Below are 20,434 nucleotides of genomic sequence, written 5' to 3'. Positions count from 1 at the left end.
CGACCTCGGTCATTTACTTACTGCTTCATATAAGATTATTCTCCTTATTAGGTTCATAAGTTGTTACTAGGCAGGTGGACAAGCAGCTCATCGAGTAGCCTAGCCCAGTTTTATGATTACTCCAGGTCTAGTTAAGTAACTTTATTAGAGTCACATAGTAGGCAAATGCAGACTGAGGGAATCAAACCCAGGACTACAGGAAGCATCTAATCCAGTATTTATATATATGCTACCACCTGCCATTGCACCTCTTTCTGAGAATATTTTAACATTCATTCTTTCCCATATTAAATATAACAAATTTATAATTTATGGAGACCTCACCCGGAAGATAATTCCTTTAACTAGTCTACTTAATCAATTTGATGAGGTTGGTTAAACAAGAATTAGATGCAACACATCTCCAGTTCCTCTTCTGTCCTTGATGTGCTTATTACAAACATGATAAATTGGTTAGCTCAGGTAACTATCCAATCTAATGACCTTAGACATCGCAGTTCCATCTTGTCATGCTAGCCTTTTTAAGTTCCAAAAAGTGCCTGTAGTGCTGAAATCCTAATTCACTTTTCAAAAGAATTTTCCTAACTTTCTGGAACCGGAGCTACAACTTACCAATTGACTAGATGTCTACTACTGCATATCCTCCACCAGTGACTTATCCACTTGCTATCTCCTAACAAACATACAAAACAAACTTTATCATAAAAATGTTGAGAGCTATCTTATGCTGACTGGATCAGTACAAATTTGTGGAAGAACAGAAACAATGCACAGAAAGTCTGGGAAAAAAGAACCCCCTTTACAATTACTATACTATCAAATTTTAAAACAAGATACTAGAATTTTAACCAAAACATGACAGGCAACCTTTGCTATGAGCTACAAACCTTTATTCCATGAAGCGCTTTTCGTTCAAATACAATCCTTGAACTTCTTCAGATGAATTATTCAACCACTAAAAGCATTTAAATACTGCTTCAAATTAGTCAGGTGATATCAGCTCTAAAAGTTTAAAGTTATATTACCCTTTGAGCTTAATAGTTAAAATCAATTAAAGAACATTGACAACTATATAAGTTCATAAAGCATAGTGTTAAGAAAAATAAACCTTAGTATTATTATTAAATGCAAGTTATTAATATTAGTATGAAAAATAAAAAATCCCTAATATTATTTGAAAATTTAAAATACTTGAAAATGCAGAAATACAGAAATACTTCAGCAGCAGAAACACATTTCACATCTTATAAAGTTATAAGATGAAATTAGCCAATTGACTATGAGAACAAAATTGAAGCGTTGTTAGCATCTGATTCTTATACAAAAGCTTCGATCAATGAATATAATCAAGCCAATCAGAGAATAAAAATATATATTAATGATTTATTCATTGAAGGGCGAATTGATTTTAATATGTTTAATTACATGATTATGCCAGCACCTATAGCGCCTACGATTTTTGGAGTCCCCAGAATTCATAAAAATCTGATTAATCCCCCCTTTAGACCAATTGTGGATGGCAGAAATTCTGCAACCTATGCATGCGCAAAGGTAATTGATTCAATACTTAAAAAATATGTAACTGAAGAGGCAGGAATATGTAAAGACTCGTGGTCATTCTTGGAGAAGATGAATGAAATAGAATTTGATGATAAATGCAATTTTCTTACAATTGATGTAAGAGATTTATATACATCAGTACCTCAAGATCTAGGTGTTGAGTGGGTTTCCCTCAACCTTAAAAATAAGGGTGCTTCACTAACAGAAATATCACTGATAGAAGAATTACTGGATATTGTTTTATCACACAATTATATCTATTTCAAAAACGTTTACCATCAAACAAAAGGAGTGGCAACAGGGTCCCCATGTGGTTCTAGTTTTGCCAATTTGGTAATGAACCACTGGGAATACAATTATGTATTTAGTATAGACCACATAAAGTCACAAATAGCATATTTTACCCGATGTCTGGATGATATATTCATTCTTTTTAAATGTAATAAGGATCAAGCTGAAACTATGGTGGAATATTTTAATCAGACTACTGAATTTCTGGAGTTTACATATAATTTTCATGAAAAGGAAATAGCATATTTAGACATTCTATTGATAAAAAATGATGTCGATAAGAAATTTGAAGTGAAGATATATAGAAAACCTTCTTATTCTAATACATTTCTCCACTTCTCAAGCATGCACCCTTTCCGACAAAAAAAGTCGGTGGTTAAAGGACAGTTGGTAAGGGCAGCACGCATGATTACTAGAGAAGATTAATTTTTATCCGAATGTAATCTGTTAAGACAAATGTTCATTAAAAGAGCATATCCTGATGGTCTTTTAGATGAAATTATAACTGAAGTGATAGATAAAAGAGTTAGTGGAATGTATAAACCTATCCTTGATCAAAATGGAATGGACAGTAATTTAGCGGAGATGTATTCTAATAATACTCCAGAATTAATACAGGAAATATTATCTAATGACAACAGAGTTAGCAATACAAATGTAAATTTTGTTATTACATTTAACATGGATTTTCAATATATTAGGAATATAGTATGTAAAAACTGGAATATTATTACACAAGACAAGGACCTATTAGAAAAATTAGGACCAACTCCTAAATTTGTTATGAAAAGAGATAGGAATTTAAAAAAATTATTTGAGAATATCCAAAATACGCATATTAAATATAAGGGCATGCAACAATGTTTTGGATGCCCTTATTGTAAATACATTCAAGTGGGATCATCAATAGCTATTCACAATAGGAAAGTACTGTATAGTAGAGGTAAATATAATTGTAAATCTAAAATGGTTGTTTATTTAGCTAAGTGCCAATATTGTCCTAAGTATTACATTGGCAAAACAAAATGGAGACTGAGGGACAGAATATATGACCATTTATACAGTATTAGAAAATTTAGCCAGGATAATGCATTATAGGTTCATAGATTCATAGGTTCATAGATTAGTACTAGGCTAACTACCCTTGTGGGCCTTTTCAGGCCTAGCCAATTACCCCATGTGAGAATCAAACCCTGCACCTTGTGTCTATAAGGTAAACACCTTAACCGTTATGCCATCCCCCCAACCCCAGCCAAACATATTCAAGAATGCCCTGAGCACGAATTTAAATTTTGGGTTTTAGACCAAGTTCCAGCACATATGAGGGGAGGGACAACTGAATTAGAACTTGATAGGCTCGAATTAATATGGCAAATACGTTTATATGCATACAATGACCCAGGCTTGAATGAAATGTGCTCAATTATGCCTATACTAAAAATGAAAAGTTTATGTAGGTAGTTTACTAAGTCTTTTACATTTTTTTTACAACAAGGCTAATTTCATCGTATAACTTTATGAGATGTGAAATGTGTTTCTGCTGCTGAAGTATTTCTGTATTTCTGTATTTTCAAGTATTTTAAATTTTTAAATAATGTTAGGTATTTTTTATTATTCATACTAATATTAGTAACTTCATTTGATAATAATAGTAAGGTTTATTTTTCTTAACACTATGCTTTATGAACTTATATAGTTGTCAATGTACTTTAATTGATTTTTAACTATTAAGCTCAAAGGGTAATATAACTTTAAACTTTTAGAGCTGATATCACCTGACTAATTTGAAGCAGTATTTAAATGCTTTTAGTGGTTGAATAATTCATCTGAAGAAGTTCAAGGATTGTATTTGAAAGAAAAGCGCTTCATGGAATAAAGGTTTGTAGCTCACAAGAAAGGTTGCCTGTCGTGTTTTGGTTACAGTTGTTTTATTGTTTTCGTGAATACCAGAATTTTAAATAATACAACCACAGCACACTGTTACAGAAGTCTTCAGATCCAATATATTGACAACCCCAACGAAGTTCTGGTACACCATTAAATCCGTTAGCTACAAAAATCATCTTCCCAAAATCATATTCTACATTGAAACTAATGTCTGACATGTTACAGGCCTTTCATACAAATATCATCAGTTGTAGAGATGCCATTCAAACTGGCTTCATCACCTCCTGCAGTTCCTCCCTGGGTGCACCACTAGACAACTTCATTGACTATCCGCCATCTGCATTAGCTTATTAACACCGAGTCTGTGTGGAATTTCACACCTCCTGCAAATCTCCTGTCTGGACATCTTTCATCTAAGCAAAATTCAAGAAAATACACTTCTTTAACCAATGGTCAGCTCCCAGTGTTCTCTCCTGTCTATCTGATGAATCTGGGCATCTTGGGGCAATGTAGCTATTGCCTCATGTATACAGACAACCCTCTCCTCCTACCACCCAACACCATAACCTGTGAGAGATGCACTTATCTAGCCAAACTGGAGGTAAAGCTCTCTCCAACCAAGACTGAACTTGACAGTCAAGAGGAGAAGGTAAACACTTGCACCACACTCATCACATAGTCCCACTACACCTACACCACAAAAATCCACACATAGAAACACAAAAACATTTGCAAAGGCTCTCAATAATAATTTGCTCAAGCAGCAGAGACCTCCAAAGCAGAAACGCAAGCAACCTCCACCCCCCAATACAACCAAATGACACATAGCCCACAGACTCCATGTGCCAATAAACCGCAGCCCATAAGGCAAAACAGCGTACCCAACACACTAGTCATAGGTGACTCTATAGTCAGGCACACTGATATCCCACTCACCAGGCTAAACAAGGAGAAGGTAACTGTCAGCTGCCTGTCAGGTGCCAGGATCTGCCACATAACCCATGCACTCAGGTCACTCCAAAACAAGTACAAATATGACTCTGTGATTGTCCATGTTGGTGTGAATGACCTGAGATGTACCTCCCTGGACTACATGAAAAGAGACATGGAAGAGCTCTCCGATTTGTAACCCAGGTAGGTATGACCCTAGCCCTGAGTAGCACCCTGCCATCACCCAGAATGATACCACAGTACAAGGACAGAATGATTGACGTCAACAATTGGCTGAGCTTCTGGTGTCATTCTAAGGGGATCCAGTATCTGTCTGCCTGGGACGACATGGTCAACACACCATGATGCTTTGCCAGAGATAGCCTGCACCTGTCACCCCTGGGATTCTGGATACTGGCTAAGGGTCCTGCTGACCCTATAGTGCCTTTTTTAGGCAAGGTTTAAATGACAAATTCACCACTGTAACAGGAACAGGCAAGCAAAAACTGAGGATAATGTTACTCAATGCTAGAAGTCTAAATCTCAAAATGCACTCACTCGAGACACTCCTTAAAATGGAGAACATCGATATCTGTGCAGTGACTGAGACCTGGTTCAAGGCTCTAGAGAGCACCCCTGCATTACCAGGCTATAACTCATACCACACTTTTCGGCCATCTAACCTGGACCAGAACACCAAAAGCAGAGGTGTGTCCATATTTATTAAGGATATCCACACCTCCAGGCTAGTTGCACAGCATAATGCATCCGAGGTTATCCAAGTGCAACTAACTCTGGGCAAAACTGCAATCCAAATTGTAGCTTGCTACAGATCCCCCACCATGCCCCAGGATTCCCACTCCTCTTTTCTTGATATACAAGAAAATATTAGGGTTCAACCAAACACCCTAATTATGGGCAATTTCAACTACCCTACCATTAACTGGGAAAACTACTCATGTACCAACTCTTTCGCTCAACACTTTCTGGAATTCATGAATTCCAATGCCCTGGATCATCTTATCCACACCCCCATCAGGGGGAACAATATCCTAGACCCTAGTCATTACCAACATGAGTGACCAGAGTTGCACACCTGAAATCAACTCCTCGTTGGTCAGATCCAACCATAAGCTAATCACCATAGACATTCCCCACCCACCATTAAGGAAACCACTGTAAAAATTCCTCCAAAGCCAACTTCATGCTTCTTAAGACAGAAGTGTGAACTTCATGACACCCATGCAGATGGACAGTACAGTTACAACTGCTGAATCCTACACAAATGCACTCTGTAAGCACTTACATGAGTGCATGAGTCGTGCTATCCCAAACAGAACCAAGATGCTATCCTTCAAAAAAAGGAAGCCAATCTGGTGGTCCCCTGTCCTAAACCAAACTCTACAACAGAAGGAAGACACTGTTGCAAAAATAGAGTAAAATTACATGAGTGGAGGAGCTCTCTGGTCAGCCTCAGTAAGAAGATGAGATCCCTTATAAGATCCTCCAAAGGTAGCTATGAAAACAAAGTCAACACTGATTCTAAGGGCAAAAGCATTCTATAGCTATGTCAAGAATCTCAATGGCAACACCCAGATCTGTTCTGAGTTACAGTACAACAGCACGAAAATTACAGAACCAACTGATATTGCCAACATCCTGGCAGATAGGTTGGGGGCTAACTTTACCTTCCTCTCACCCCCTAAAGAACCCATATCTATACAGGATGAATGCAGAGTCCCTGTAATCACATCTATGCAGGTAAAAGTTGCACTCTCTAAAACCAAAAACACATCTATGGGACCGGACAACATCCCAGACTGTGTTTTACACAAACTTAAGAGTGAACTGGCTCCCCACCTAAGCACCATGTTCAATCATAGTCTCATGTCAGGCTTTGTGCCCACTGAATGGTGGACAGCAACAGTTATCCCACTCCACAATGGGGGAGCCACCACTGATCCTGGGAACTATCACCCTGTTAGCCTGATGAGCCTGGTCTGAGAGGCCATGGAACGTATTATCATGGAACTCATAAACAAAGACACTGGTAACCTCCAAACTCTGGACACCACCCAGTTCGGGTTTGAGAAAGGCAGATCATGCCTTCTGAACCTGATCGACTTCTTTGAGGCAGTCACCAAACCCATAGACGAGGGAAAGGTGGTTCACACAGCCTATCTTGACCTCGCCAAGGCTTTCGACACCATCCCTCATTCTGGAATTATAGCTAAACTCACTAAAGTAGGTATAAATCCCTACGTCACAAGATGGGTTGCCAACTGGCTCACTGACAGAACCCACACTGTAAAAGTTGCAGACTCCAAATCTGACTTCAAACCAGTGACAAGTGGAGTACCACAGGGTTCAGTCCTGGGACCTCTCCTGTTTGGTATCTACTTCTCTGAAGTACAGGCTAACACAGAAGGCCTCTGGCTAATGAAGTTCGCAGATGACTGGAAACTAGGAGCCATAGTCAAGTCCCCAAATGATGTGGACATCATACAGAAGGGCCTTACTGAGACAGATGCCTGGTGTCAGAGACATGGCCTCAAGCTCAATGCCAAAAAGTGCATTGTCATCCCCTTTGGTAAAAACTCTGTACCCATGAACTGCCACATAAACGGCAGTCTACTTAACGCCAAATGTGTGATAAGAGACCTTGGGACCCAGGTGGACAGTAGTCTTTCCTTTGATAATCACATTGCCACAGTAGTCAGAAAATCCTTTTATGTGGCATACCTCATCACAAAAGGACTCTCATCCAAGAAAAAAGAGGTCATTGTTCCCCTCTACTCGGCACTCATTAGACCCATTATAGAGTACAACACCCCTTTTGGAATATACCTCACAAGACATCTGCAGCAGCTGGAAAGTGCACAGAAGTAACTCACAAAGAGGTTTACTGGCCTCAAACAGATGTCCTACACTGACCATCTCAAAAAACTCCAGCTTTGCTCTGTAGCATATCGCCTACTCCTAGGAGATCTCTGCCTAACATATAAAGTTATATTAAACCCAGAGCAGTTGGACATGCTACACCTAAATAAATCCCAATCCCTCTGAGCTACATGCTCTAGGGACCTAAACCTTGTCATCACAATAAACAGGATATGCTGGAGGGATAGATTCCTGCCCCAGAGACTTCCTATACTCTGGCACAAGCTACCCATCTATGTCAAGCAAAGTTCCTCATTGATGAGTGGATGAGAAATAGGAAATATGCCCCGGGGATCACTTCTGTGGCTCTGCTCAACAGGTTCACAGGAAATTAACTTTCTTGGGTGGCGTAAGCCAGGGAACCTTGTTGGCTAGGCCTACTTAGGCCCTTGGGCCGATAGCCTAGTACCTACCTATGAACCTATGAAATTTATATATGTCATAAACTATAAGTTATAAACAGTTAAACTATGAAAGTTGTTCAGTGTATGCTTTTCTTCATAATGGTGATATTAATATGTCAGCCAGATAAAACAGTGATTTTTATACTGAGCACATTAGTAGACAATACATACATTTTATTATACATATATAAACAACTGTTAGCATTTTTCTAACCATAGCAGAAGGATTCAAACTGACGAGTGACTTCTGTTCATGCAGATGCAATCTTCAGTTTGCTGCAAAGCAGTTTTGTAGATGTCACTATATTTTTGAAATCTTTGCATAATTGTGACTTGTATGTATATTGGCATATTTACTGGACAAATAAATGTTAACATCTGCAAAACAGTGACATTTAGACACAAATTATCAGTGCAAAGTTTAACCAGCATTGTGTATGTTTTCATTTGATATCATGGAATTCCATATAAACATCTTCTGGTTCAAGTAATTAATGTAATTAATAACATATTGCATATATGGGGGCACCTTATCGAACTCACCACTGCCTTAACCTTAAGAAAATTGGCTGGTTGGAATTGCCCAATCTTCTCAAACTCAACCAACTCACTGAATCTTTTAAAATAATCAACCACCCAGATAGAACTCCGTCACTGAGCTGTATACTGACCCCCTATACCAACCTTAACTGCCTTTGATCGTCAAGCTGTGTTCAAATACTCACCATTAAATCAAAGAATATGGGTGGCGATGCTCTCTTCGCTAACTCCATTGGAAAGCCTTGGAATTCCCTTCCAAACCACCTAAGAAATATGACCTCACTTAATCAATTCAAAAATAATCTCAAAGAATATCTTAAGTCACACTGGCTATGCCCCTGTTCTGAACCAGACTAACTTGTTGACCCCTATCCACCTTAGACTCCACCCCTTTTCAGAGTTTATTACCTTTAACTCTTGCCTTCACTATGTTACCATGTAAACCTTGTTTCAGACCATGTGAATGTCCTATAATCAGCATGTATAACCTTTTGTATTGTTTTTTCTTTCATCCTATGTTAATCCTACCTCTTATGCGTGGAAATGTACTATGTCATGTCATTATGTTGGAGCTTTTCTCCCCGAGCCTCTATTGAAAAAGGACATGTATCCAGCTAGACTAGCCCGGTCAACAAATGTAAAATAAATAAATGTAAAATAAAATAAAATAAATAAAAATATATTCTTAATACTCCTGGAAAATAACCCACATTGTAGTGGGTACAAAGTACCCAATTTTTCTGAGGATTCAGTCATGACATTTATAGTGATTGGGCATATGAAATACTGTTCCACAATTTGTCCAGGTAGACAATACCACAGATATTTACAGAAATAAAATATTTATGCATATATTCAATATTTTATTACTAAATGTGTATAAATATGTGTAGACTCCTGTTAGGCAGAAGCAGATATCAGTGACAACTTTTGCAGCATTGTGTAAGCTTTCATTTAATACCATCAAGTACCATGTATACTCTATCTGGGTTAAGTTGTTGTGTCTTTCGGCTTTTCCCGGTTAGGAGTCACCACAGTGGAACTCTGGTCCGCTAGTGATATCTGGGTTAAGTATTAACATAAATATTAATATGGCACATATTTATAATTTGACATTAAAAGAACCACACTTTCTCACCAAATGGATGAGCAGGCATTTCTGACCTTTATTCTATGTTCTTTTGAAATGCCATTCTACCAAGTCACTATGTAACCACAGCCTGAGATATTTATGCAGATATGAATATTTATTTAACATTTGTTAACTGGGAAAGTCCACCTTGGAACAAAGCCAATTTTCAGAGGAGGCCCAGGGAAAAACACTCCAGATGTGTGTCTTTATAACGTGGGAGGAAACCAGAGCACCCAAAGGAAACCCACATGAATGCAGGGAGGACATGCAGACTCCACACAGAAGGCACTCCAGCCGAGAATTGAACTGGAGAACCTCTTGCTGTGAGGTGACAATGCTACCGTTGCACCACTGTGCCGTCCCCATGGAAGCATGCATAAATATGCTACCGAACATGTCATTTCTACCTTGAGGCATTCCTGAACTTTTGTGCTGACTGTGCCTATGAAATCCTTGCAAGTAGACAGTGCTTAAGATCTTAAAAAATATAATGTTATTATGTATATTTTTATATTTTATTGGTAAAAGCAAAGAAAAAATATTTGCAAAGTGTTGGAAGCTAGACAGCAGCTATTATTGAGAATTTCACAGCAAGAGGTTCCCCAGGTCGATTCTTGGATGGGGTGCCTTTTGTGCGAAGTCTGCATGTCCTCGCTGTATTCGTGTGGGTTTCCTCCATTTACTCCTGCTCCTCCCACATTCCAAAGACATGCAGTAGGTGGATTGGACATTCTAAATTGTAGGTGTGAGTTTGTGTGTGAGTGTGGTGTGGAAGAACTACTTACAGCAAGACTAGCCACCCGGTAGTGCAAACCTTGGCTCCAGATGATCGTCACTGTTGAAGTGACACCTCAACTCCATGTGAAAAAAATGGGAAAAGGGGATGTGGATGGACAGACAGATGTGCTCGTTTACTTGATACCCTATTACCCTGCATTGGCATTTTTGGATTTCTGCAACCTTCATGGAATGTGTATGGAAAATGCAGGTCTCCAAGATTGGTGGAAATAGAGAGAAAGGATTCTCCAACAGGTTAAGAATCACACACTGATGAATCAGTGGGAACAGAACAGTTCAAGACAAGATGAGTTCATTAGGTGCAATTCAGATAGAGGATGTCAGTCAGCAAATGAGAAAAGGTGGGGAACCTAGAGGATAAACAGATTCTAGTTTGCAGTAATGATGGACTTAAGGTACTTAAGTTCCTTTACCTGCTTTCCTGAGTAACTGAGTGTTTACAGCAAAATGTTTTGTTTTATTCCATTCAGAAAAAAAATGTATTCAGTTTTAGACTGACTTTAAATTCTATATACAAACATTAAATTTAAAGTTTATACTAAGTAAACTTGAACTCATGAGATTGTAATGTTGAAACTGCTGAATGAAAATAGAGCATACTCATCCCTCATCTTGATTATATATTATATGCCTTTGAAAACATGAATAGGACATCAGGAGTTTATTATATAAACTGTCTGAATCAAGAAAGATTTATTTCTGTCCCAATGAAAGAAAAGCAAATCATTAATTTGGGACAGTTTATTTTTTGAGTAAATATTGGTTCTAGGTGATTTGGCCATACTAAGTTAAGGGGTAGTAACAGATCAGGTTTAGGTGGACAGACAGGATGTAATAGCTAGTGAATATGGATGCTGAATGATAAACATAATTAATGCTCCTGGCTGTGAAAAGTAATTACCTGCTAGTGATTCCAAGAGAAATTAAACATTAACCAGAGATACAAGTACACTATTTTAATACCGTTGAACCTTCCACACATGCATAATTGGATTTGAAAGCTTACATTTTTTAACAGTCAAATACCCTCATCTTGGAGTATTACTGGATAACCTTTTGAAATATTGGGACACGTTTTAGTGGGGTTCAGGTGCTTAGTCAGTGAGACATTTCCCTGTGGAACATTTCGTTGGAGACACATGTCCGAAGTGACATTCAGCTGCAGGGAAATATGGCTGCTACAAATTCCCTGTGGGAAAGAGAGGCACACACTGCCGTGCCCACTGCTTTAATAACCAAGTGCATGGGGGAAGAAGAAGTAATGAGTGTTGTGTTCAGGTTACAGTACATACTTACATAGCTATAAAATGTAGGTGTGTGTTACAGCATGAAGGGAATCCTGCATGCATGCAGACTACTGTAGTCGCATTTATGCTCCAGTATGCATTTTAGGTTATGTTCCCTAGACACTGTGAAGGGGGTAGTAGTCCACACACACCAACTATAAAGGCACTGCCCATTGTGCACTGCATTTTTACTTCCACCGACATGCCCACTACACAGCCTTCTGCCAGTGCCTGCCATAGTGCTTGCTGTCTCATGTTTCCTTGGAGCCATGGACATTAATTCCCCCTTGTCCATTTGGTTATTGAAGTTGTGGGCATGGCACCACATTCTTCTTTTTGCTCACAAGGAATTCACAATCACCATATTTATCTGCATATGAATGTCACTTCAGCCATGTATCCCCAACCAAATGTACCGCAGGGAAATGTCTCGCTGCATAGGTGCCTAAACCCATTTTAGCAAGTCCTGTAATGCTGAGACTGAAGTCTGAGATGGACATTTCTCAGAATATTCCCTTTTCTCCAAAGTATGGTGATCTCAAAGGTAGTATATACAAGTTCAGGGAGTGTTGGGGGCTTGCATCCCACATCAGTGGTACATGGGAAGAAATAAGTTTAAAGGAGAAGCTGTGATGTTCAATATTCACCCTTCTCCTGTGTTTTCTATGTTTTTTTTCTAGATGTCAACACTTACCATTACGAGTTTTTACATTTCAATAGGGATCCTTATTATCTGGAATCCAAAAGTGACATAAGGATAGTAGAGACCACACATTTGGGGCAGCAGTGGCTGCCAGAGGTTTAAAGACCTCTAGTTTTGTATTTAGATGTAAAACTCAAGAGAATAGCCCAGTCAACTCCATCATACTTAAGGGATTTTCTGGGACTTTTGGACAGACTTATTTTATCCATTTTGTAGGATTTAGTTGTTAACGATTACTTATCTAGAATTGTTTTATACAGCTGTTTCCCAAACTGAAGATGTAAAAATGATGAAGCAGTTACTGAACAGTATTACAGCATTAATTACTAGTAAAATACATATATTGTGCACTTTGAATTAGCAATATCTAATCATTTTGTTGTTTAGTAGTCTGTTTTACCAGCAGATAAAGGTGGTATTGTTGGGCGAGCTTTATGATTCCCATTTTTAATATTCTTGTTCTCAGTGAGTAAGAGTGGATAATGTTATATAAAGTAACTATTTGAAAGTGTTGTATTTTATAAATGGTTTATTGCCAATGTATTTGTCATCTAAACGACAGAGAGAGAGAATGAGTTATGGCTGTTTTTAGATTATTTGAATTCTAGTACGAATTTACTTTTACTGGTAATTCTAGCGATTATAAAAAAAACATCTTTTTAGACACTGAGATTTCTGTAACCAAATTTCTATAGGTCTTTGTGAAGGGCTGAAATTAATCTCAAAAGTACAAATAAATATTTAATTTGTGAATAGTTATGCAGGTAATAAAAATAAGCATCCAAGTTATATTAAAAGAAATATGGTAATAATAAAAAAATCCATCGTGCTACCATAATTTGTTTCCCTACATCACTGTTTTGAAGGCAAGTTGGTTAATTTGGGCAGTTTATTTATTGACAGGAGATGATGCTAATTATGAAAATGGCATACTAGTCAGGTAAAGGCAGAAACATCTACCAAGTACCTCTGCCATTCTAGGTTTTGAGCAGTCAATGTTTGAAAGGTTCTCTCATGTTCCTCTTGTTTCCAACAATTTTCAATATGCTTTGCTAATAACATTCCACGTGGTCATGAAAAATATTAAGAAGGCAGCAGCAGAAAATTTCTAAAGATCCTCCGTGGGTTTCTCCATATCATCCAAAAGCTGGGGTGAGTGTAGTTCTATAGATAAAAGGAACAGCAACTGGAAGGATATTTTGGAAAGTGATATTATGTAGTTACTTATGCTGACCACAATTTAACTTGCTTTAATATTTCCCTTTAGATTTTGCTTGCAGTGGTGATGCTTCAACAGCAGGGTCTGTCTTATTTAATTAAGAACACCTTTATGTTATGTGTAATAATTCCTTCACAAGTACTTTAAGTAAGTTTCAGAGTTTGTGTTGTTTTTGTGGCAGACATCAAGATACTGGATGCATGGCGATGACCTGGGCAGTTTATTAGAGATAAGGAAGACCTCTTCTCTTCCTTCCGTGCTTTAAACCTGTGAAGAGCCAAATAGTTTATAGAAGGAAACTAAAGTAATACCACTATTTCTCTTCTATTAAATAATAGATTGCCAGTCTCAGGCAACCTAAGCGTCAGCACTACACCCTAGTTACTTCCACAGAAAAAACTAAAACCAACGACTAAAAGCTGAACCGTGTTCAAAACAATAAAAAAATAAATAACAAATAAAACACAGTGCAGCAACCAGGGCAAACGGCATAAAATCAGAGAGACTCCGTAAAAACAAAAAAACACAGTTTAATTTTTCAAAGGATAAGCACTTTCACGTAACGTGCTTCATCAGATCCTTTGAAAAATTAAACTATGTATTTTGTTTTTACAGAGTCTCTCTGATTTTATGCCATTTGCCCTGGTTGCTGCACTGTTTTATTTATTTATTTATCCCATTTACTTTGCCAGGTATTTTCACCCTACTCCCCCCCCCCATATTCCTTACTAATTTACATACCCAATTCACAGTCTTATATTACCGTATCAAATCTCGTACATACTGGCTGCCTTCCAACTTTTCTTGACTAAATCTGCAGTAAACTGCAGTTCAACCCTGTTTCACCTATTCCAATTTAATGTTGCTTTCCCTACCACCAGAAACAAAATGACCAGTCTTTCTCAGTTCCTTTCATAAAGGAGATAAAGGACGCCATTAAATGCTAATGAACTCTCACAATATTTTCTTCTTATCAAAGTACCATCACACATGTAAATTACAGTAGATAGTCGATTATCCAAATGTCAATTATCAGGAACGTCAATTATCAGAACCAGCTTCCAAAGTTTTCCAGTAGGAAAAATTATAAAGTCTGAATATGTAAACATTATATCTATTTGCTTGAGCATGTTTTCTGAGTTTGTAACTAATTCGTGTGTGAAAAAATATTCTTTATTGTCCATTATAATCGCTGAATGGTTGAAAAGTGTATTCCTGCATGTGGAAAAAAACAAAATTTTAGAAATTTTTTATCAGGTTCAGTTATGTTTGATTATCCGAACCAACTACCCTAGGTCCCAATTAGTTCAGATAATTGCCCCTCTAGTGTATCTGCTTTTGCCCATCCACATCTCCATCACACTTTTCCCTAGCACCAGCCTTTTTAAATCTTTACCAGAGCTATGTGCTAATATGTATTGCTCTGAGTTGCAAGTCAGAAATTGATCCTTCTTTTTATAGCTTCTTAACCATCTCCAAGACCTCCTCTGTAAGGGTCCCTTCTAATTCCATCCCTACTAACATAGGACCCCTAGTTTTTCCTCTTTTCACGTGCTGCTTTCATCGCCCCTAAACCTACCTGTCTACTCAGCTCCAGTGGCTCTTCTTATTCTTCTTTGTCACGCATCACACGTTCATCTGAACCCTTTCATACTTCATCTGTTAAAGAAAGCTAACGTCAAGCCCCATGAGTACAAACAATCCAGACAGACCCTGTACAAAACATAAAGAGAGGGAAAAAAACAGAATTGTTGTAAATAATGAGAATAAGGAAAGGGGGAAAAGAACAAACACCCTAATATGAAACATTTTATTCAAGAGGAAAGTGTAAGAGGAATATCTCCCCTGCAAAGTTCCATAATGAAGCTCTCCCATAAAGCTTTATCCATCTTAAACATGCTCCGTATTGTCAATGGAGACAATAATATGATCCAGGCCTACTTAAAAGACAAACAAGAATTGTTCTGTTTTGCAGCTACTCCTTACAAAACTTCCAGTTAGAAAGTACAAGACAGCTAATTTAACATCAGGTTGCTTATAGGCGATACTAAAACATGATCAACTCAAAGTATGAAAGAAATTCAACCTCTCCCACAGCTGGAATGCATATACTGAAGACATAGAATGTGACCTTTACACAGCCTGTGCTGATTTATGAAACAAATTCCTGCACAAGAAGATCACAATAAATGTGCAATCACCAACAGTAGACTTATAAAATGTGTTGTGAAAACAAAAAAAACAGTGAAGTACAGAAACACATCATACCCATACCCCTCAACCTCTTAGTGCAAGAAATCTGGGCAAAGCCTGACAAAATGGGGGGACAAAAATCCAAAAATAGGGACAGATTTTAAATATTGCTCTTATAAACTTAGAAAGTTGCTAAAGGAACTGGGTTTGTGTTAACATACATTTTTCTGAGGGATTTGAAGTCTGAAACTCAAATGTATGTCATTATTTGGTGACTTCAATCCTCAGATCATCCCAGTGATTTGCTAGAAAACCACAAATTTTATAAGGAACAGACCAAAAATATGAGGCAAAAATCTGGACATTCTGCAAAAATCTGGACAGTTGAGAGGTATGATCATACCTGCTGTTTCAAACTTTTCTACAGACTGCAGTTATAAACCATACAGATCAAAGAAGAATGTATTGTGATAGGTACATAAATTAGTACTAGCCTAACTGCCTTTATAGGCCATTTTAAATCTAGCCAGTTAACCCACATGGGAATCAAAACTTGGACCTTGTGTTTGGCAGGTAAACACCTTATGTCAACCTCCAACCTCCCACCATAAGTTAAGTAGTCCTAAATGAGAATCTTCTTCTCAGCAATACTTCTTACTTTCACTAACCCTAAAACATGAGCCAATGTCCAGTGCAGAACAGAATTCAAAACATAAGTGGCCAATCAGCAGTGTTGGCCACCAGGTTGTCTTTTAAAGTACTAAAATTATAATCTTCAGTGGGACAAGCCATCTCCTCTAAACTTCCAACTGTGACGCACTTCAAATTAGGACTCTTAGGTTTCCATGCATTGACTGAAAAAGCCATACACACACACACACACACACACACACACACACACACACACACACACACACACATACACACACACACACACACACACATATATATATATATATATATATATATATATATATATGTGTGTGTGTGTGTGTGTGTATATATATATATATATATATATATATAGAGAGAGAGAGAGAGAGAGTCTATATTAGATGAACAAAGTTTCAGAACTTCAAATAACATATGGTCAACACCATATGATCGAAGTTCTGAAACTTCAAAAAAAAAAAAGTAAGTGCTTTAAGCAGGGAGACAAGCCCCCCCTGCACCCCCCACACCCCGCTCTACTTAAATATACCAACTCCGAGATCACGCTGCAATGTACGAAAGGGAAATATTCCCTTTCCGCGCCATTCTCCTTTAAAGTGCGATCTCGGAACACTTTTAATTTTCTTTACTTTGTTTTTGTTTTTGTTTTGTTTTTAGATATTGGAAGTTTCAGAACTTCGATCATATAGTGTCAACCATATGGTATTTAAAGTTCTGAAACTTTGTTTATGTAATATAGACCCTATATATATGTATATAACTGTATACTTCAGAGTAGAAAAAAAGAAAGGAGAGACGTGAGTCAGGGCAAGCATTACTGCTGTCATGCCCACTGCACACCCATTCTTATTACTATGTAGAGGCTAGAGTATCATCTTCTGCACTCACTGGGTGACCTGATTACCCCTATCGTCACCAACTTGGAAATAGGACCAGAAATATTTACCTGTACTTGTTCACCATCTCCTTGCATTGCAGCAGAATCTTACTGTGTATCAGATACAGCACAATTATTCTTCTGGTCATATAGGTTGTTGTAGTTTTCATCTATGTCCATTGCCTGTGGGGAAGACTGATCATGATCTCTGTCTAAATCAGTCTCTTCTTTGCATGGCCTGCATGAGTCTGCACTGCATTGTGGTAAGACCACTGGACTAGGAAAGAAGGTGCATGTTTTTCTGGAGATTGCTTTATTGGTATTTTTGGCTCTGTGGATAGCTTTTGAGTATGTTGCATCTTGAACTCCAGGACTTCCATCAGCTTATTTCTTCCATGCTGTTAAGTAGTTCAGCAGGCCACTGTCATGTGTACTATCTCAGTGTAAAAACAACCCTTTCAAAGAATGGGACAGATATGAAGAATGCTGATAGGCTACTCTGAAAACACTTGGGTAGATCAGCAGACTATGAGACCTTCCTGTTTCATGTTCCATATAGCTGGCGAAAGTCGCACCTGCTTTTGATGAACCAAGGAATAAAAGTCTTCTTCTGCTCTGATCTTTAAACCAGGCATTTCCAAACCTTTGCAAAAAGCCACTTGGTTTGTGATCTTAGGGGAGACATGCCTGGCTTACAGAGCAATTTCCAACCCAAACCTAATTAATGAATTTGCTGCATATCCATAAATCAAATGGGACTAGAGCTACCCATTCCAAGAACCTAAATATGGCCTGTGACTTGAATAGGACATGCTGGAGGGGCAGATTTGTCTCCCATTGACTGCTGCGTCTTTAGACTAGGCTGACAATTCAGGTGAAGCAGAGTACCTGTATGACACTATTCAAAAGGAGCCCAGATGAGTAGATGGGGCACCGTAAATTCTTACCGGGAATAGCACCCATAACCCTCATGGACATGGGCGGTCATTAATAAATACAATCCTAGGTATTGACTAGAGTATCTGTGGTATTACGTTGGGATGAAACAGTTACGTTTGACATGACCTTCAGGTTTATAGTCTAGTAACCTCCTATGATCCATCACATTTTACAATAGCTGCAGCATTTACGTGTGCTCTGGTGTTGGGTTTACTCTCTCTGTGGACTCTGTCTACATGTGTGTCTAACTATACAGCCTATTTTATTTTGTGGCTCATCTACTTCTTAAATTGAACACATCTGTTTTATCAGCACATATCTTCCATCCTGCATATCTTTTGCTGTAGATTCCTCACTAACTCGTTACTCACAGAACTTCATCTCTATCTTGTCTCACACTGATCTTCTCTAACCTTATCCAAGGCTCTTCTTTCCAGTACACAACAATATATTTTGCCTGTTCACTCTCTTTTACTCTCTGCATACTTTTACACTTGTATTAGCCCAGCCTGAGCACAAAATCATCATTACTCCCTCACTTCTAAGGTGCCTAGCGATCTCCAGTATTGACGTTGTATGACATCTCATTTGAAGTACTTGTATTGTGCAGTGCTACCTCCAAACCTGTTTTTGCATACATTTTATAAATCATTACCTTTATATAAGGCATATTGCTGAGTGCAATTAATTCATTGTTGAAGTTCTGATATGTTTCTGTTATAACTTAGTAAATGTTTATACTTTAATACGTGTTTTGCACATTGTCATAATAACTTTCTATATGTAACCATGGAGCTTTTCTCCCTAGATCTCCACCGAAAAGGGTTTTTCATTCCAACTCATACTCTCCTGGTAGACAAATTTAAATAAATAAATATTTTGATAGACCCTTGCATTAGTTCTCGGTGATAAACTAATAACCCAGAAATTCTCTGTACTAGGAGTTTTCTCAATATTTGGCCTTTGACTTAAAGTTTCAGTCGTGGCGTATAGCTTATTCATTTCACTTTCCTGGCGCTTTATTTCTTTTTTATTAAAATCTGCTAATTTCTTGTTAGGTATGACTGCAGTCAATTTCAACTCTTCCTACTAAGGTCATCTGCCATATCCATCTTGCTATGTGGCTTAAATATTCAGAGTAAAGAAATCAAGTTTTCTAGGTGTTTTGTCTGATCTGTCCTCCATCCTAACAGCCATAATCAAGTAAAAATATCTTTTGAAAGCTGTTGTTTTATTTTTGCAGATTTTTATATTACTTCCCCATAAAAAAATCTTCTCTCACCACTTAAAAATGAAGACTTCATGTCTGGGGTAAAACAATGGATTTAAGCTGCCATCAGTGTTTAGGCTCCACAGCACCCCCTGGAGGCTTGAAACTTAACACTGGATATTAACTGCCATTAATAGTTTGCTTTTATTGACATGGTAATGGTAAAGGAGGGGGCCCTTGGGACTGTCAAAAGACAAAAATGTGGGACATACTATATAAGGTGCATAAATCAAACTTGTTCCAGAGAGGGACAAAACTTTATCCATTAAGGTGGAATGGTGAGCTGTGAAAGAAAGTTTGTGCATATGAACCAGAATGAAAGTTAAAACTCCTCCTTATCCAGGGATGCAAATAAAACCTTTGCAGAGAGTTTACTCCTTTTCTCATCCCGGATAAACTGTTTCATTAACTTGGGATTTCCCGAAGCCATTAGAATGAGAGAGGGATAAAAATATGAACAAGGATGTGAGAATAGATTATTTTAAGTATGTTAACTTTACCCAAATTAAATTAGCTGCTGGTGCTTTCAGCTGCGCACTGTAACAAATAGTCTGCTCCATAGTGATTAATGTTGGTACAGAGGTGTGGAGTTCTGTACCAATGTACTTTGGAGGATGGAGCCCAATTAAGTAACAGAGTATGCAGACATTTCTTCATATCTAGAGTATGTTGATTAGCTTAGATAATACTCTGTTTCAATAACATTTATTTTCAGTCCAGCAAAACTGCAAAATGCATTTAGAATCTCCCTGACCTTTACATGCTGAGTGTCTGAGTTGTTAAAAAAACTCAT

General features: G+C 37.8%; 1 protein-coding gene across 1 annotated transcript in view; it reads left to right on the top strand.

Moving 5' to 3' along the window:
- LOC122815897 (sortilin-like) overlaps positions 1–20,434 on the top strand; it is a 1,006,054-nt gene that overhangs the window by 600,531 nt on the left and 385,089 nt on the right. The window lies entirely within an intron of this gene.

The sequence above is a fragment of the Protopterus annectens genome, chromosome 11.part0, assembly GCF_019279795.1.
Source record: "Protopterus annectens isolate FY-2018-M chromosome 11.part0, PAN1.0, whole genome shotgun sequence".
NCBI lineage: Eukaryota > Metazoa > Chordata > Ceratodontiformes > Protopteridae > Protopterus > Protopterus annectens.
This window is presented reverse-complemented; position numbering and strand designations above follow the sequence as displayed.